Here is a 19,883-nt window from a genome sequence, read left to right as displayed (position 1 = left end):
AGAAAAACGCACACACACAAACTAAACATCTATGCCCTGAGTGGGATTCGAACCCACTATCCCGGTTTCCAGCGAGCGAAGACAGTACATGCCAGCTGTAACTTTTATCACTCCGTGGTTTCAGTCGGCAAGCGAACTATACTTCATAATGCAGTCTCCTCTGACTTCCGTTCCCATATGCACATAAGAGTGCTCCATAACCCAGTTTTGAATATGTGAAACCCACCTACATCTCATCATACAGTGACACAATTCAAGACGGGTTATCTCGTCGAATGTGAATGAGCCATGTATTTTGAGTCACAGTTCACCTTTACATCACTCATGGATGTGCAAGCCCTCCCGCTTAGGGATTCATGAAGCTTGCTGATGCGTCCACCAAATTAGTTCGCGATATCCAATCGTCCCTTTTGTGTACGAATTCATGAATGTCTAATGGGGGTTATCGTGCACCCTAGTCTCCTCGAGCAGTGTTCCCTCAGACACCCTTCGCCCCTCCCTTCCTGCCACTCTTTCTAATCAAGATACCAATCCTAGCCCGTTCTGGTATTAACATCCGCTATGAATAATCTCACTGCATATCTTCCGGGAAAATGCGTGATAGTCAAATCCATCTCTCCATCCGTAGGCATGAAATTGCATCGCTCTAAGTAAAAAAAAAAATATATTGATGATTCTCTAAAGGAATGCGGCAGTGGTTGATTCGTTTTACCACTGCTTCGTCGATGTCATTGACCGCCTCTGTTGTCTAGTGGTCAGAGTTCCTAGCTACAGATCCAGAGGTACCGGGTTCCATTCCCGGCGCTGCCAGATTTCGTGAGTAGTAGTGGGTCAGGAAAGGTAGAAGGGTAATGGTCAAATAAATTTTAAAGAAATAAGTTTCAGGTATGTAGGTTGGATTCAGCTGGCTCATGAGAGCTGACCATACCAGTAACTAAGCATTAGGTTAGTAAACCGCTGGGTTTGTACACAAGCCTATATACTAGAACACTAATCGCTAAAATGCTATAGCAACCGCTAGTTGAATGCGCCAACCACAAAATTAGTACCTCATCCGCTAGATATGTTTACCAACCACGGCCACCTAGATTAAGGTTTTCCGTGGTTCTCCTCGACTCTATAGCAAATGCTGAGTTGGTACCCAAATTTCACGTTCCTCTGCATGCTTCACATGCAGCCCTCGTGTTGATAACGTCACCCTAATATAGCCCTCCTAACTTTAGCTTGAATTTTACTATAATTCAAACCCTTCCGGCGTCATAATAATAATAATAATAAAAATCCAATCATATGCGTTACCTATATCAGAAGGACAAGTGGGCACTGCCTAGGAACCTTCAAAATCGGAGATATATTTTCTTACCCCCTAATGTAGTCTCTCTCACTCCCCCCCCCCTCTCTCTCTATACCAACCACTAGACTGCTTTAACGACCGTTAGTTAAATACGGTAACCAGTCACTAGTACCTCATCCGCTAGACAAGTATGCCAACCACTAGACTAATACACCAACGGCTACACTGCTGCACCAATCGCTAGGCTAGCACATCAGCCTCTAGACTAGCACACCAGCCACTAGACCAATACACCAATAGCTACACTGCTGCATCAATCGCTAGGCTAGCACATCAGCCTCTAGACTAGCACATCAACCACTAGACTAGTACACCAACCACTAGACATGTACGTTAGACGCTTGACTATCCACTGACTCTGCTAAGATATCTCAGCGTTGTTTTAAACTTTGTAAGAAATCCGTCCCAAGATTTTTGATATTGAAAGGTGAAAAGAATGGGCAGAGGCGATCTCCCCATCACGCATTCGTTTTCGGCAGTTGGTTCAATGAGCACATAAAAAGAAATGTAATTCCCAAATCAATGCTGTGGTATTGGGGAAACTTCACATTTTCTTCTTTAAAGGAAGAATCAATCTTTCTTTTGCTCTTTAGTACAAGACACGTTGCAGCGATTCGTGTTGGATCAGCGGCTCGGCCTAACGGAATTTGGAAGTCCTCTTGGGAAATTGGCTGAGATGACGTCTGAACGCGCACGGCTTGCATACAGAACGACCCGCCCGCCATCTGGTTGTCAACACAAATAATGCGTTGGGGTGTTCGGCATCAGGGAAAGACATGTGACCTAATGCATATCTCATGCAGTCACATTGATCTAGTGAAACGAATCGATTTAACCCCACGTAGTTTAAAAGTAAGCCAAGTAAAATTTAAAAATTCAGTCCCTGTGTCATAAGAAACATTGTATCTTCATAGACCGGTCGGTTCACGCTGTTTAGGAACATAATTATCATTTATATCGCGAAGAATAAAAAACCTACCTTATGTTCTCATGTTAAATCACCTGATATGTATTGCCACGTGTAGTGAGCGCGTGACTTATAGACGGGTTCTGGATTGAATGATTGGATTTATTGGCATCTTATTCACACAGCTTGGAGCTACAGGCAATTGTAAAGCTATCGCTATTCTACACACATCACAGTTCACCGTTACACACGCACTAGGGTTCTCAGTCTTCACCAGTCGTATCCTGGCAACGGATTTATAAGTCTTACTGTCACTTCAAATCACACATGGAGTATTTTTATCAGGGTCTAATTCCTTTCTTGCCATTATTCTGCAACTGCCAACTCCAAAGACTCGACTCAATTCAATTCCTCTACTCCCAAGCTCATATACTGACGGGCTGGTCTGTCGAAGCTCAAATCTATTTGCCTACAACTTCTGAAATTAATTCTTTCTTATAACTCCTTTGTACTGACCACGCAGAAAACACAACCTCTATTTTGTTGGAAAGGCTTATTTACAGTGTCGTTGCATAGCAACGGGGAGTTTCTCAATTGTTTCTTACGTATTCGTTGCCGTGGGTATCTGTTTACCGAGCCGTTGCCTAACAATGAACGTTTTCAATATTCCGATTTTCGGGCGTCATATCACAATATAATAACCATGGTACTTTAAAGATTTAAATTAGGAGAAGGAAATGCAGTGAAATTTAACGTTACTGAGACGCAGATGAGAATTTTATTTACATTTATATGCTAGAAGTATTGTAAATATAGTTAAAACTTTCTTATTTTCTTGTTACTTGCATCAAGAAGAATAAGACTGGAAGAACATGCCACGTTTCTTTGTAAGGAAATGCATGGATATATAAATCACAGGAAAAGAGACCATTCGGCTCTCTAAGGCATAAATGAGAAAATAATATTACAAGAGGTCGTGAAGTTGTGTAGTCGATTGAAATTGCATACTTTTGTGAACGAAGGCTGAAATCGGTGGGACAGAAATATTGAGCCTTCTGGTTCCGTTGAAATATTGAAATTTGTTAATTAAATGGTTCAAGGAAGCCATCTTATTATGAAGCACACTACGTAGCATACTCGTAGTTACACTATAAGTATACTCCGTTGTTGTTTCAAGAATATTCTTCTCCCCATTTTTAATTGTATAGAATAAAACGTCTCGATTGCCTGGCTTCTACTCCTGCTTCATATTTGGGAAGTTCAGTGTTCAAATCTCTCTCGGAAACTCACTTTCCTGGCTGAAGGTTCAGTGGTTTTCCAGATCTGTTGCCTGATAACGCATTGATCAAATTCGTTACAATATTTACTTTCACAAAGAATTTAAACTTTAAAATTTTCTGATAAAAGAATGATTTATTAATAACGATCTCGCTCTAGCTTATAATTTTTTATAATTTACTGCACTTTAAATATTATGTAAATTAATATTTCGACAAAAATTTGGACACAAAGAAGATATGTTCCCATTCTTTTATATTCATCCAGTTTGAAAACAAAATTCTGATTACAGAGAAAGTTCTTCTTTACGCTGTTAAGAATAGTCATCGGCAAAGTCCCATTCACGTAAGTCAGAACTATCCAGAGACTTGGATTTCTCAGGCAAGAATTCAGATACCTCTCTGAAAGAAAGGATATAAATTGGTTTAATAAATAAGTTATAAAATGTTTACTCCTAACGGGCTGTTGGCATGGCATTCTAATGTCTACATGTCAACTTCTTCTATAGAAACGGTCCAAAAATCGATATATATATATATATTTATATAATTGCCAAATGTTACTCACATCTCCTCACGATGTCCATTCTAATTGACGGGTCTCAGAACGAAAAGTGAGGAACAGAAGTTATACATTCATTCCAAGGAACAAATTAATTAAAAAGATTAAAATTGCTTAGCTAATAAGGAAATTCCCTCCCCCCTTTAATAGAACCTCAGTTTTCATTACTCTGTTCACAGGAGTTTGACATGGGGCCTATCCTGAGCTAGTTCAATTCTGACCACGCAAATCTAATTGTTTAAAATCCGCTTTAATATTATATTCTTATATACTTGTAGATATCTCAAAATCTATCATCTTTTCATATTTTCTAAATAAAATTTTCCTTCCATGTCCACTATGTGCCCGGCCCAGTAAATCCTACTGAATTGTATCATCTTTATTAATTGGCAAACAGTACTAATTTTGAAGAAAGTCATACATAAACTTCTTCATCCTCATGTTTTTTTCTTTGCTTTGTATAGTTTCTCATATTCTCTTCGTCACATTGTATAAGCAGTGTTTATGTATGGCCTTAAGCGTTCGTAAAATTACAGCCACTTCAAACCGTGTTACTTTGTTTGAGGTTGTATTTGCATGTAATTAGATATATGACATTTAGTATTTCGAGAGACAGAAATATATCTGCAAATGTATGTAAACCTTTATGTTTTAAAAACATGAGTATGATGAAGGTAGGAAAGGTGGAGGCAAAGTTTTCGAAGCGAGGGATGTTATGTCATAGGTAGATCTCGCAATATTTTGTCTCTTGGTTAAGACAATTGCCTATAAACTGCATACCTTACCTTCCAAAGTAGCGTTAACCCTGAATTGGTCCGCTATGTGTCGAGATGTAAAGAGCGTGTCCCTGAACACACATAAAACTCCCAGCACGGCAACTCGGTTCCGTGATCATGTGTAATTACCCTTACATGCACCGCCTGTGCTCCCCGAAACTTCTCTGATGATTCAGCTATGCGAGCCACACCGCCCGTGCCGTGAGTACAGATTGGCAAGGAGATACAGTGCAGAAACTGAAGGGGAGAGCTGGGTTAACTAGTCAAATTGTAAGTGGTCATAGCGAAGAGGGGTTGCTGAATTGCCAATTCGTGGAGGTTAATTTGGCTGATGGAAAGGCACGTTGAAAGGATACAGAAGGACAGAAAGAGAGAAAAAATCTACGGAAGAAAGGAGAAGAGAAAGAATGGATGACTAGAAATAAGAAATAAAACGAAGGGAAGATATGAAAGCAGAGAGAGAAATAAGAATTGGAGGGAATGGAGGGGAAAATAAAACTGGAAAGAGGACAAAATAAAATACAGGGAATGAAGAGAGGGCTATAGGAAGAAATGTAGAAAGAAGTAGACGGAGAAAGAAAAGTAGCAAGAAAAACAGAGAACAAAGGTAGGGCAAGGAAAAGCGAAGGAGGCGAAGAAATGAGAGAAAAGTAGGAGAGTAATAAGGAAAGAAAGGACAGAAAGAATAAAGGGAGAAATTAAAGAGAAGGAGAGAAAAAAGAGAAGGGTAGAGAACAAAATATGAAGAGGAAAGAACGACTGAAAGAATGTTTGAAGAACAGAAGAATATAGATACAAAAGGAAGGATATAAAGTTAGAATGTAAGAGAGACGAGAAGCAACAAAGTAGGGAGGGAACTAACAAGGAATATGGGCTTGTAGCGTGGCATATGTGCAAGACGGCGAATGGAAGTGAGGCGGAAAGCATGAAAGGGAAGGTGCTCAATATATTCATGATTCTTTCCGCATCGCATTCGACGCTGTACACGCTACGTATGTGGGAGAAATTCGAGAGACGATAAAAATTAGTATATTCACGACTCTCGTTCACCTTGAATAATCACGAGAGATGTAGAAACTGGTATTTTCACGACACAAACAAGGAGAGCGGATTTGACATCATTTGGATATATAACACGACTATAGAGTTTATTATGACCTAAATAATAATATGAGAACACTACTTGTGACCAGAACAAGGGCTCGCCCTTCGTTGAGCTCTGCCATTTTGCGTCGTTACGTGTTTGTGGCATTGCAACTAATGATTCTGTCTGTATTTGGTCCACATGCTGAAGAGAAAAATGTGAGAAAGGACAGTAGAAGGGTAAAAAGTAAAGCTATCCTGTAACAATCCTGTAGGGTTGTGAGACGTCGAGTCTCTCATATTTTCTCTAGACAATCGGCTCAAAGATGGGGGTAAGGTTGTCAGCCTTTCGCGCCGGCCGCGCTTTACTCCCCAGGAAAATTATTTAATTAATTACTCATTTCTGTTAGAGGCTGAGTGAACCCCAGGGCCATAGTGAGGCCGGAAGGATTAGGTCAATTGAAACAACTCCAATGACCTCATCGGGACTTGAACCCGCGACCTTTCGGCTTGTAGCATAGTGCCTCAACCAACTGCACTACCGCGTGCCCCTTAATAGAAAGGTAGATGAAAAATGATTGATATGGAAGAAGCGAGAGATGACAACCACCTCAGAATGCGCTTGAAGACAGACGCGAATGATGAAAACCTGTGTCGAGTTTGCTGGGGGCGTGTCCTTCCCGATACATTCTGCTTCCTAACCAGCAGCACGGCAAACAAAAGAATGTAGAAATTCCCCGAAATTTCAATATCGCATGTACTCTTGCTTTATCGATATCTCTATTATATATCGATCACGAAATACATTGGTAACTGATATGAGAATCTCTTTGTTATTACAATTAGTTTGTTTCCATATCTGCCCTTGTTAAACCCTCGACGTTATTCTGCTCCACAGAAGACCAGTGTTTGCCGCCTTATACGAGGGAATAATTAAACAATAAAGACAATGTGATGCGCTAGTTAACACCACATCAGATGCAACGTGTTTCTTTCTTGAATTTGACATTGGAAGCTCGGATATTGGACTTAAAATTTTCCACAGGAATATATCCATTTGGGGGGGGGGGTCCCTGGCTTTGCTGCATGTGCAGAACTCTGACTAAAACTTTTCAATCCCTTCTGCAGTTGGTTTCTATAGTTAAATTTTTTATTTTTCAATTAACCTAATCCTTCCAGCCGCACTAGGGCCATGGGGTCGACTCAACCTCTAACAGAAGTGAGTACCAGGAATCTTCCTGGGGGTGTAAAGGGCGGCCGGATCGTAAGGGTGACAACCTTACCGCCATCTCTGAACCGATTGTCTAGATAATGTGGGAACCTCAACGTCTCACAACATTATGGGCCTTCAGAGCCTGTTACAGGGATACATTTACTGTTACCTTTTAGTTGGTTTGTCTCAGGCCGATCGGTTACCATAGGAGGAGTGTTAAGCACACAGCGATCTACGACCCACTGTCCATTGTTTCTGGACCCATTTCCATCGTTGGAGCCGTTGGGAACGCTATGCGTACCAGTCGACTCTCGTTGAGCTCCGTAATGGTCGCTGGTGCGATGTGCTAAATGTCTTGAAAAGCCTGACACCTAAAGGCTGCATTCGATGCGTGCTGTGGAAAGGTAGGAGCAGCATGACAATACAACAGTGACACACACTACTGGGGCACATAGACATCACTCAGATGTTCACAGGGCTAAACAAAACTACCTACACCAACAGGCGGAACCCAGGTACTCACAATATGAAACCCAAGGAAAAAGCAAACAACAAAATATGAACGCGGTGCTACAAGCCGAAAAGTCGCGAGTTCGAGTTCCTTTGAGATGGATTTTTTCAATTGATCTATTCCTTCCAGCCGCACTATGGCCCTGGGGTACCAGGAATCTTCCTGGGGTGTAAAGGGCGGCCGGAGCTAAGGCTGACAACCTTACCGCCATCTGTGAGGTGATTTTCTAGAGAAGATGAGGGTGCTTCGACGTCTCACAACCCTATGGGCCTTCACGAACTCTTACAGGGATAGCTTTTAAGAATTCAATTGGAGATTAATAAAAACGTCGGTACTATACGCATTCAAGAGGCTTTCACATACAAGGCCGTGTAGTCCAGGGAAAGTAAACCGACGTTTCGGAGGATCATATCACCACCATATTCAGAATTGAAGAGTAGGCTAAGCAAGGAAAAGTATGAACCAGGAAGCAAACAAGACTAGTGACTTTCGTGTCTCACTCGCCAACCCTGAAGAAAAGGGTGAATTTTCTCCGAAACGTCGGTTGTATTTCTTAGTTCTACGAGGCGTTACATCCTACAAGATATAAATCTTCATAGTCGCCGGTGTGAGAACTTCAAATCCACGTAAGGTTTCTTTCCTCTGGTCACGAACTGGAACCATGCGAACGCAGTTTCGTGTGGCATGCATGAGCTTCCCGTTGTATAGACGCAAACTGTGCTATATTTGTTATGGAAGTTAACGGTGCTAATGGAACACTGCATCAAAACGATGAGAATGCAGTGGTTATACACCCAATTGAAATTTATTCCAACTCTAAATAATTAAGAAAGTTAGGTCGACAAAGGCAAATATTGTATAAAGAAATATAATCTTTGCATATTTGAAACAAAGTGCAAATATAAAAGTAAAGTTGTCCTTGTGCTTAACTAATTAAGCACTACGCCAGGAAGGCGTATGAGGGAGTGGAAGTACAGATTCATACTTTCTTGACCTCAGCATTAGTTGGAGGTGAGTGGTCAGCTTCACGCCTCAGCCGGTCTTCCCCTGGGGAAAGATCCTCTGAAGAACACATTTTCCTCCCAATTATCTCTGTTTTGGTTCTTGCAGTTGCGGCCGAAAGAAGGACAAACATTTATTTCTAGTTTTCTTCATAATTTTACCCTGTTATAAAACACTGTGGTCTGAATAGTATTGTCACGTATGAGGGTTTTGCGTGACTAATACTAACGGGTTCTGGATTAGGTGACTGGATATATTAACACTTCTTTACAATTAACACCAATATAACAGCTCACAAACCATGACTGTCTAGGACTCGCTCCATTCCGTATTGGACTACGAGTGTCTTCTCTTCCAATGTAACTGACTTGGTTCTGATTTACGAATCGGTCACTTCTTCAGCCTCCGTTGTCCGCTGGTTTACACTCCACAGCTGAACACTGAACTATTGAACTGCCTTCTGAATCTCTTGAATTGTCTTTTACAATTTACTGTCTTTTACAGCTTCTGAAGGATCGAATAGTGACCACCACACCGAACAGTTAATTGTCACTCTCCCGTTGTCACTGGGATGTCTTTGTTAATATCTGTTGCAGCGGGAACGCATGCTAGCGAGTCGTTGCCTAGCAAATGGTCATATTCGTCACAGTATTTTACGCTACCGTTGAAAAAAAAAAACACCCCAAAATATATCATGGTTAATTGTGTGAAAATGTTGTGTGTTCATTGTAAATTCCTTTTATGGCCGTTAAACACGTCTGCCCTTGTACCCTGTTGTGTAATTTGGACCACCGGGGAGAGTGTAATTCGGATCAGCGGTCAAACTTAAGAGGAGAATTACGAGTGATTTCATTTTCCAGCTGACCACAAGGAAATCGAAATGTATCTGTATACAACGAAGGCAGGGGATTAACAACAAGCGGCGAAAGACAGGGCTACATTAATGAAGCAGACCGGACCGACAAAGTCCCCAGAACGCCAATTTAGCTGGCAAAGTGTGGTTTGCGGGCTTTACGAAGCTTCAGCAGAAACTGAATTTGCGGCAGACAGAATTAACATCGTTGGCTGGGGTTCCCCTTTTCAATAAAGTGGAGGTGCATGCGATTTTTATGTGCTGGAGAATATTGTCGATGGAAATAAAATTATAGATTCGAGGATTATCAATATGGTCGAAATCTGTAACAGTCTTGAAGCTTCCTGAGAAAATCGTAGCACAAAAAGGCAAACATCAGGTTGCAGCCATCTGATCATGCAAACAAGGACAGAATGTAACTGGTATACACGCAGTAAGTGCGAATGGTTCATATGCTCCTCCAGTGCTGATTTATGCACGGAGAAGGATGATATAGGGCCGTAAGTATGGTGCACCCCCAGCCACTATTCTCCGTTGTCAAGAAAAGAAGCCGGATGGATTCTGAAATGTCCTGTGAATGGAAAAGCCATTTCATCCCTGACGTGAAACCGATGCCACAAGAAAAGTGGCTACTTGTTTTAGACGGACACAACAATCACAACTTGTTTCAGCCTGCTATTGAAGTTCCTCACAAATATATTCTCTCATGAAGAATGTCGTCTTCTGGGATGTGGCGCCATGTAGATATTGTGTAAACCGAAGTTTTGGAGGAACGTATCGCCTCCATCTTCAGGGTCCTCTCTTCCGTATTTTCATACCCTGAAGATGGAGGCGATACGTTCCTCCGAAACTTTGGTGTACACAGTATCTACACGGCGCCAAATCTCAGAAGACGACTTTCTTCATAGTCACCTCTGTGAAATCCTCCAATCTTACATTTTCGTATTATAATTCGGCTTGAAGAAAATAAGCGAACTCAGTCTCATCTTCGAGTAAAGTAAGTATCCTATCGCACAAACAAACAGCCAAGATGAAATACCTATTGAAGCTTTTAGTGTAGGCCACACATACAAAATTCCATCAATATCTCTTTAGTAGTTTTAGAGTGGATGTGGATGGCCACGTGTCATAACCTCTTCAAATCCGTTTATCTTGAGGAATATTTGAACAGATTAATTACACTTGCATTCTACGCCAAATAATCCCTGCAATTGAGGCAGCGTCATTAAATAACTCGCGCTACTGTACTGGTCAAGCTGCTCATTTATGAGTCATATTATTACTGATAGAGTCAGAAAAATTGAACACATTTTAAGAACTAGAGATGGATGTGTTTACAGCGTAGAAATTATTTAATTTACAGATGTCAGCAGTGGAGCCAATGATTCGTCCTATTCTGGTCGTTTAATCTTCAAGCTTAATAGCAGTTCAATGCAACTGGAGATGTTAGCCTGGAACATTTTCTTTACGAAGTCTGTCTTGTTCTTCATGTAGGCAAATACTGTTTTCCGACTGAGCATACGTACTTAGAGCAGTACCTGACTACCTGCCCACACACAGAGAACAAGCAGTCTGCTTGCTCGTCATTGTGTAATATTGATCTCAATATTACCAGCACCAGGAACTCTACCCCGCACTGAGCCTCCCTCCATCCAAATATCAGAATAAGCCACGCCCATCGACCCACTCATTGACACGCCCACGATGAATCCGCCATGTTCGTTCTAGGAATATTTGTTGGTTCATGTTTACAGTTGGTAGTTTCATACAACTGGACCAAAGTTATCAGGAAGTCACCTCAAACAGTTTCGTGCATAATTTGTATTGATCAAATGGTACTGAACTGCTAATTTTATCTTTTTTGCTGCAGCAGCTAAGAGGAATTTCGAGTATAGTTCATTCCATTCTTGAGTTCTAAAGCAAGATATTCAATCATTGTCAATTTTGTCGAAAATTTGGTCAAGGTATTTGCTTTATATCGTCGGAAAATTTTGCCTATGAACGAACAATAAAAATAAAAAATGTTTCGAAATAAATTACCATGTTTATATTTAAACCTTATCAGAACTGAAGTAACAATGTAATTAATATAACTTTGTGAATAGACTCTCATTGTTTTCACTCTTAGCTGGTAGTGTTTTACAGAGCGGTCGAACAGTCATTGTGCACCTGTAGTAACTGAATTTACAATTGAGTTTCATTTACTGTTTTCTGCTTACAATAAATATTTTAACACAGAAATATTTATATGCTGTGTGTAATTAAGTACTGTAATGTGTAACAGTTAATCGAAGTGAAACTGAGAGTTTCATGGAGGTAGGCCAAGGCCCAAGTGAGGGCTGTAGCGCCAATGAAAAAAATGAAAAATGTGTAACAATTAATTTTCTGATAATTATATAATATTATTTATTCCATTCCTATAGGTTTGCAATATCATAACTAAAAGCATTTCTACCTTTAACAACAAACACATATGGATATGATCGCTATTTATTCGGATAATCGTACAGATCCCATAGTACACTCTGTGACAAAATGGAAAACCATTTCAATCGGAATTGGTGGGTTTTTGGACTCTGTCTTATGTCTTGTATTCTAGAAAACACAACGTTTCAGAGTTTTGATCTGTTGTGTCTGTTGCTAAGAGCTAATCTCAATCACTGGACAAAGTGTAAGTGCCAGCAATCCCGTGCGTCATAAACCATCATCAGAGCCATTATAATCTGCTTCTCTTGCGATGTCTGCATAGTAATTAAATATTAGGGCGAGGAAACAACTGAAATATCAGCATTCTGTTGGTTATCATCAGGGTGAACTACCGAAGATATTATATAGGAATTAAGGTTCTCACAGCGGTACTTATGAAGAGTTGTACATAACGTTGTACCTCATCGGCTGAAACTCTGCCATCATCACTGTTCACTCAGCACGTTCTTATATTAAAACAATAGACAGTCGGAAAGTTAATAAAGATGTAAATTACGCAATTTATATTTTGCAGCACTTAATATCATTAGAAACGTCCTGTGAGACTACTTTATCCTGTTGACAGTATTCAGACCACAGGGATACTCGGTAACGTAGTTGGTTGAGACACTATCCTACAAGCCGGAAGATCGCGGGTTCGATTCCTTGGTGTCTACTCAGTCTCTAACAGAAATGAGTACCAAGAATCTTCCCGGGGGTAAAGTACGGCCGGAGGGTAAGGTGTGGGAACCTCCAAGTTTCACAAACCTATGGGCCTTCACGACCGGTTACAGGGATAGCTTTACCTTTTTATATAGATTGTATAGAGTCACCGGCAGGATGTGAGATTAGTTAGAAGTAATCTGGAAAGAAACAATCGTGGTCCAATCCGTATATATAATCGTAGTGTTTGCCTGGAGGAACTGAGAAAACAGCGAAAACTTCAACCAGGAGAGCCAGTGGCCCAGCCGAGATTCCAATCCAGAACCTCTCGAATACGGGTTTTTAATATAATTACCGCTACGCCTCTCGGTTGATATTAGGACATTGATTGGTCCTTAGCTGCGAAAATAGCGATCAGAATTTCCCATTACGTTCGCCATAGCCGTCAACTGATTGTGAAATAAGTTCTGCAGTCCTCCCACCCCCCCCCTCCCAGAAGCCAAGATGTTTCCTTACTGTCCGACAAACAACTTGGGCGAAATGTATATGGGTGTCACCTGCCAAGGGGCGGTGATACCACAGACACGACAGGCGAGTCGGAGAAGTTGCCGCATAGGCACGGCGCTTGCCTTTTTAAATTTCGTAAAGGTTGACGATTCATAACTTGTACTCTTCTCCGAGTATAATTAGAATTAGAGACGAGGAATGCGTGTAGGATATTGGTGGGAAAGCCATAAGGAAAGAGACCACAGAGAAGACCAAGGCGTAGGTGGGTGGACAATATTAGAATGGATCTTAGAAAGATAGGATGGGATGGTATGGATTGGATAGATCTGGCTCAGGATAGGGACCAGTGGAGGGCTCTTATAAACACGGTGATGAACCTTCGGGTTCCATAAAATGCTGGAAAATTCTTGAGTAGCTGCAGAATTGGCGGCTCCTCAAGAAGGGCTCAGCTCCATGAGTAAGTAAGTAAGTAAAGGTTGACGATACTTCTCACACTCCATCATGACAACCAAAAAGTCGAATCCGTGCATATTGGCATTTCACTTTCTTGCTTCAACTGGTTTCACAGCAAAGGAAGACCCCTCAGTATAAATCAAAGAGAAATATTTTGGAAGCGTCTGAGGAAGACCGAGTGGCCATTCAAGATTCGAAGTTCTCGCTTTGGTGGCTATGAATATTACTTTCTTGTAACATACACGTCACGTAATCTAATCAGCCGTTATCGACGTTTCGGGGGAAAGTGTTACCTCCGTATTCAGACTAGTGTTCGTGATTTTAAGATATGGAAAAATAAATAAATTCCAGGCAGTAAACTCCAGAATTTTTGCCTTTTGTTTCCAGTGAATTTCGTTCGAGATTAGTCCTGTATTTTTTTTTTTTTTGCTGTGTATTCCAGATAACGAAGATATGGCAACTACGCCAACTTATGAAGTGTGAGAAATATCACCTTCACTTTCATTATGGTCCTGAAAAGTTGTATGATAGAGCTTGGAAGAACACACAACTTGCGTAAGGTAGCTTTCTTTTAGAATGTACGAGTAATGTAACAAGGCAGCCATGCAACAAAAGACATTTAGCTTTGGGTATGACGGCGATATCTGATGACCCACTGTAGCTAGATGTGCGAAATTTGGTAGAGTGATAGTTTATAAATGTATTACGTATACATACTATTAGCAAGTGAACACTTACAAATATGACAGCGCGATTCTTTGAATTTATATCCGACGAATTTAACGTGGACAATAAACTCTATCCACGCTTAAGCAATAAATTTTTCACAGAAACAGAACACAGTATTAAAAAAGTAAAATAAAAAGAAACGCATTTTCGTTAAACAAATTTCAGAAATTTCCTTAGAGCAAAAAAACAAAAACGAAACAAACTCCGTGATTTCAGTCCACAAGCGAACTATACCGACCGAGGGTTCGCCGATTGTCGGCGAAGTTAGTGCCAAATTTAGCGGATAGAGGGTGTCGCGTGGTCAGCGCACCGAATCCCCACGGCCGTTAATTTCGGTTTTCTAGACCGGAGCCGCTATTTCCATGAAATAGGTTCTCAATTATCCTCACGAGGGTGAGTGGACCCCGTTCCAGACACACTACTTCTCAGAATCGAACCCGGACCTCTGAATCTGTAGCCAGGAACGCTGACCACTAGACCACAGAGGCGCACAGAAGCGCCCACCTCAAACGATAGCATGAAGGTCCAAGAACCACCAGAGTAGTCTCAAAACCACATCTCAAGGGCATTTTCGCCTTGCATTGTTTCAATACTCTTATAAGTTTGAAACCATAATTTAAAATCTAAGTATATTTAGTACGTATTATTTCGGGTCCTACGAGCTGTGACTAGGGGGAAAATGAATTATATTGGCATTATATTTCATATTGTAGCGTGTACAGCTGTTACTGGGTAACGACATCGAAACAAACAACGAATCAGAATTCGTTGCTAGGCAACAAATTTTTAATAAGCAATTGTACCGGCTGTTACTGGATAACACCTTCGCAAAGAAACACGTTCCCATGGAAATGACTGGCGCAACAATAGAAGAGCTTTGTCTTCTGTTGGTCCGTGCCGAGATGTTATAAACAATGGACAACGCTAGAAGTTAGTAATTTTTAAGGAAGGCAATCAGTTGAACGGGAATCTGTGAAGAGAAGACTTGATTGGTGTAGTTGAAGAATCTCCATTGTTAGAAGCCGTTACCGGGAAACGACTAGTGCAGACTATAACAGGCTGAGAACACTAGTCCGTGTGCTGTAGTGATCTGTAAAGCGTGGAGATCGAAGTTGGCGCTATAATTAAGTATAGCTACGAGTTGTGTGTTAAAGTGGTCAATAAATCCAATCTCGACTCCAAAATCCCGTCATGAGTTACTCATACACGTGACAATATGTAGTCCGTCATTATTTTTGCATTTCTTCAAGAATCGCCTGATGATGACGTATCTAGGCCGGAACTTTTTTCAAATAATAAATAAGAAGCATTTGTTTGTGTGAGGGTAACCTCGTCATTTCTACGAATATTTGTAAACACAGTCAGAATGCTGAACTTAAAGAATAGTAGAATAACTCGTTTCTTAAACTATCAATTCGTGCAGTAGGAAGGAGGATTTTAAAATCTCCTGGAAACCGTTGTTTGTAGAAAGTTTGTTTTAGTTCCGTTTATTATTAATTTGTGTGAGTCGTACAGTGACACTGTTCCTCGTAAATCCAAGTTTCCTCGTGGGATGAACCTTTCTCTTTATCAGTTTCATTTTTCAATTTTAAATACAATTCTTTTGTTTATCCGCTGAATTCAACCGCAGCCATTCTAAACAAACCACTTTGTATTTTATTTCCCTATGTCTCCTATTCATTTCTATCCTAAAACATATTTTTCGTAATTTTTAGTACAAGTATTACAGTCAACAATTTCCGGTTAATTTTTTCTTTGTAGTTATTTTCGTCCCCAAACCTGTAGTCTTCATTTTCCCCTAATTTGTATACATTATACAAGCCCGTAACCTCATAATATCATGAAATATTTAATTTCTCCTTCTTTAATCATCAGATTATGTAACCCTTTTCAAATACAAAATATTTCCCAAATAACTATCTTCACGGAGCTGAGCCCTTCTGGAGGAGCCGCCAATTCTGCAGCTACTCAAGAATTTCCCAGCATTTTATGAAACCCGGAGGTTCATTACCGTGTTCACAAGAGCCTTCCACTGGTCCCTATCCTGAGCCAGATTGTTCCAGTCCATACCATCCCATTCTACATCTCTAAGATACATTTTAATATTGTCCATCCGCTTACGTCTTAATCTTCCTAGTGGTCTCTTTCCTTCTGGCTTTCCAACCAGTATCCTATATGCATTCAGCTTCTCCTCCACTCGTGCTACATGTCCTGCCAACCTCATCCTCCTTGACTTGATTATTCTAATTATACTTGGAGAAGAGTACAAGTTACGAAACTCCTCATTATGCAGTTTTCTTCAATCTCCCGTCACTTTTTGTCTCTTCGGTCCAAATATTCTCCTCAGCGCCGCGTTCTCAGTCAGTGTTCCTCCCTTAACGAATATTTTCCAACTGTGATTTAAAAATAAAAAACAACTTTAGAAACATCGTTGTCCTCCGGGCTCTGTGTTTTGGACAGAATTTTTGAGCAGAATGCAGTGAAATTCTAGACATGTTTTTTCAAAATCTGACCCAGGATTTATTACATCGTGGCCATCTCCCATTTACTTTATGAAAGTTTCGATTTAATTTTTGGCGCTTTCGGAAAGTAAATTTAAAAAAAAACTTACTTGTTAAGCAATATCGCCTGTCTTTTATCTCCGAAATTACTCTCTGGATTTATTATTATTATTATTATTATTTTAATGGCTGAATTTTAAAATATTGTGGAAGCAGATATATTTTCATTTCCTATCGATATAATTCTCATGGGGATTGAAGCACGGCCGGCGCGTAAGGCTGACAACCTTACCGCCATCTTTGAGCCGATTGTCTAGATATTGTGGGACCCTCAACGTCTCACAAGCCTATGGGCCTTCACGGCCTGTTACAGGGATAGCTTCAGTTTTATTTATCGACCTAATTTACATGGGGTTACAATCAAGCTTAATAATTTTTCTAAACTATGGTTCATTGTACCTAAGAATTTTACATAAAAGAGACCCAATTAATATCTTTAGCTTTCGTCTATAATATTTTCTTCAATGTTATGCATGTTTATAAATCTCTAAGGAAATATAATCTATTATCCAAGCCTTTAAAATATAAACTTCATGTAGTAATATTAAAAATTTAGTTCCTGCTGCGTTTCTGTTTTTCTGTTACTTAAACTAACCCATTAATTCTGTTTAGGAAAACAATCGCTGCTTATTACCAACATCACAGCAAATATAAGCATCTCTGCAGTAACAACTGCACAGCTTTTGGAATGTTAAATTGTATGTTACATGTGATAACCATTGTGTCTAAAGAGTTCCGCATTGTGATTTATCGAGTGTGATCAATTTTCAACAGTTGTATTGAACCTGCAATAAAATGACACCAAGGCCAGTGGTGTATGAAAAATTAAAAATAACGCATCTGGGAAACCTATTCTTTCCATGTTAGTGTCCTGTTCATCTATCATTTCAATACACTCACGGTTTTGTAGACAAACCGTGACTCGAAAGCAGGCCATTTCACGAGTGAGGTATACAACTGCTTTCATCACAAACGGATATTACTTGTTTTCCTTCCTTTGCTTTCTTAAACAATACAAGACTAGGTAGAAAGTTGCTTACGTCTGTTCCTGTTGGGATGACACTGAACTCTGGCACAAGGTCCGTTCTGTTATACATTGGAATTCTTTTGCCACGCGTCTTTTTCTATTATAAATCCCTGCAACCCCCTCTGTCATTATGCGCTCTCTCTAAATACTAAAGGTAGTACAGCCTCGCCGCTATTTAATGATCCCTCGTATCAGCGCTGTCCGCCTACACGCAGCATTGGCCTGCAGTCACATATCCGGAAGGTCACGGTTTCGATTCTCTATGAGGTCATTGGATTTTTCAATTTATTTAATCCTTACAGCACACTATGGTCCTGAGATCGACTCAGCCTCTAAAATAAATGAGTACCAGGAATCTTCCTGGGGCTAAAAGGCTGCAGGAGCGTAAGGCTGACAACCTCACCGCCATCTGTGAACCGATTGTCTAGAAAATGTGGGAGTCTCGACGTCTCACAACCCTAGGGGCCTCCACGGTCTGTTGGAGGAATAGCTTTACCTTTATCCCAGTACTTACCCGAAGGTACAGTGAGGCGAATTTGTCCCTGTACTTAATTAATTAAACTGAGGAAAACCTCGAATAGCGTCAGTGCGAGTGATCGATTGCGTAGCGTCTTGGTCAAAATAATCAATTACTGCCACTCTCCTGACTTCTCATGGTTTATCACTGGAGTTACTTCTTTACCGTCCTTAGCTCCAGTATCCCACTACGTTCTCTTTGTGATTATCTTCACTGATGTTATGCTGATGTCCACAACGTCTGCCATTCACTGCAACTCGTACAAGATGAATAACAACACCCCCCATTCTCCCTTTTCTCGCCCTCAGCAATCTCAGACACGCAAAACAGACTCTCTTAAAAGTGAATTGCTTGAAAATTTTTTCCAAGGCTAGACAAACTGACCGATGCAAATTTGCAAATACGTGCCATGATCTGACAACAGCGCTATATGTTTCCGAGGAAAACTGAAGCATGCTGTGTCAGGTTGAGGCTGGGGCAGGGATCCTTAGATCGCGGTAGAGCTGTACGTGGCCTCATATTAACTATTCCCAACGTTCCCGCAGCCCTTAGTCCTGCAGCTGACAGCCAGAATTACTGGAGTTACATATCCTTTCTCTTCATTTGACATGTTCCTTTCCACTCTCTCAGTGTTTCTCTTTGTTCTCTCTCTGAAAATCATGTTAATATACATTTTTATGAGCTCCCTCTTATTACAGTGAGGGACATGGGAAACCGGAACGCACAGCATGGCAACGTTGTTCCTATGTATGTACCACATCATGAAGGCGGTTGTGGTCTTAGAAATGACGCTTCTAGCCTGAATATGGAGGCAGTGTGTTCTTCAAAAACGTTATTACTCATCAAAATGGAAGCTGTCATAACCCAGGAGGTCACGGTATAGACAGAACCGGATTAAACAATTTCACGCTCCTCCTACTTCACCCATAAATTTTTCATTCGGAGCATTTGGGCCTAAAGAACTCTCGCTAATGTAAGTACTTACATTACAATGGGCGTGACGGTTAATTTATTTAATGGTCCTTTTTATCGGTTTAGATTGCATTGCGGCCACGGAAAAAAAAAAATATAATTACAAATTGCTGATTATAAATTAATTTGTTTTCTATTTCTTCCAAATTACAATGGTTATGTGTCAGAGAATTGCAAAATAATATTTATGAGACGAATGTCAGGCTGGACAACAAAATACACGTAAAGAAGATTAAAACAGAAAACAGTGCGACAAAGTTTCGAAATATAAAGTCAGCTGGACTCAGTGTGTTGGTAGACTGCAAGGGACGGGCTTCCGAAACTGTTAAAGTATTACGAACCGCATGAATTAAGGGAGGAGGAAGATTTTGGAAGACACTGCTGAAGAATGAGACCGGAACGAGTGGCTACTTGATGATGGTAGTGATGACGATAATGTCGCATATTTAG

The sequence above is a fragment of the Cryptotermes secundus genome, unplaced genomic scaffold, assembly GCF_002891405.2.
Source record: "Cryptotermes secundus unplaced genomic scaffold, Csec_1.0 scaffold325, whole genome shotgun sequence".
In the NCBI taxonomy this organism is placed as follows: domain Eukaryota; kingdom Metazoa; phylum Arthropoda; class Insecta; order Blattodea; family Kalotermitidae; genus Cryptotermes; species Cryptotermes secundus.
This window is presented reverse-complemented; position numbering follows the sequence as displayed.